General features: G+C 35.4%; 1 pseudogene; it reads left to right on the plus strand.

Annotated features, from left to right (window-relative positions):
* Window positions 1-87: 87 nt before the first annotated feature.
* Window positions 88-206, plus strand: LOC112473468 (annotated as a pseudogene).
* The last annotated feature ends 1,163 nt before the right edge of the window (window positions 207-1,369 follow it).

A 1,369-nucleotide genomic window follows, 5' to 3' on the forward strand; every position in this document is an offset into this window, starting at 1 on the left:
TTTTAAAAAAAATTTAGCTGCTCCATGATATTTCATTGTATGGATTTTTCATAATTTATTTCACAAGTTCCTTATTTATGGTTATTTGTCTATGGCCGTGCTACCCTGAACATGCCCGATCCCATCTGATCTCAGAAGCTAAGCAGGGTCGGGCCTGGTTAGTACTTGGATGGGAGACCACCTAGGAAGAATAGGTGCTGTAGGCATTAAAAAAAAAAAATGGTTATTTATACCATTGTCTACAGAGAATTTTAAATTTAAAAATTGTTGCTGTCTATATTTCTGCAATAGGCGTGTATCATTAATTTAGTTTTTAAAAAGTAAAAGAAAAAGCAATGATATTGGTGTTTTGAGTAAGGGTAACTAGAATCATGGTGTCATTTATCCGAAAAAGGGAAGTTGGAAGGATATACTTTTACTTAGGACAGGATTGGAGGTCCTGGATGAGGAACCAATGTCTTCAGTTTGGAACAGGTTAAGTTTGATACACTCAGGTGAGGAGAATGAGGAGGAGGAGGAGGATTCTTTTCTTTCTATATCTTTCCATTGCCCAAGAAAATCATCAGCAAGTATTGTTGGTTCTACTTCTAAGGTAATGTATGTGCAAAAGTTGGGGAATTGAGGTGGTAGGGACCTACCTGAGAAATGAGGAAGCAGAAGTTGGGTATGGTTCTCCTGCCTTCCTAAGGCATCTTTTCAAGTGCACAAGTTTCTATTAAGTGTAAGCATAGAATATTGGGGAAGAGAAAGAGATCAGCATTGCAAAGGTGAGGACTGCTTGTTAGCATAAGATCAGGCACCTTCCCGCCAGCTTTATTGAGATATAATTGACAAATAACAATGTATAAGTTTAAGGTGTACATTGTGATGATTTGTTACACTTATATATTGCAAAATGTCTATCACAATAAGGTTAGTTAAAACATCCTTCACATCACACAATTACCATTTTGTTGTTATGGTGAGAATATTTAAGATTTACATTCTTAGCGACTTTCAAGTATATGACACAGTATTATTAACTGTAGTCACTATACTGTACATTAGATCCCCAGAACTTATTCCTTTGTACTCTTTGATCACCTTCACCTATTTCCCCTAACCTCTAATCCCTAATGACCACCAATCTGTTCTGTTTCTATGAGTTTAGCTTTTTTAGATTCTACACATGAGATCATAGTTTTTGTCTTCCTCTGTTTGACTTATTTCACTTAGCACAATGCTCTTATTTTGTCCATGTTGTTGCTAATGGCAGGATTTTCTTCTTTTTATGGCTGAATAATATTCCATTATATGTGTGTGTGTGTATATATGTATGTATGTATCTATCTATCGATATAACACATTTTATTTATCCATTCATCCATCG

Source organism: Pteropus alecto, unplaced genomic scaffold, assembly GCF_000325575.1.
Source record: "Pteropus alecto unplaced genomic scaffold, ASM32557v1 scaffold98, whole genome shotgun sequence".
NCBI lineage: Eukaryota > Metazoa > Chordata > Mammalia > Chiroptera > Pteropodidae > Pteropus > Pteropus alecto.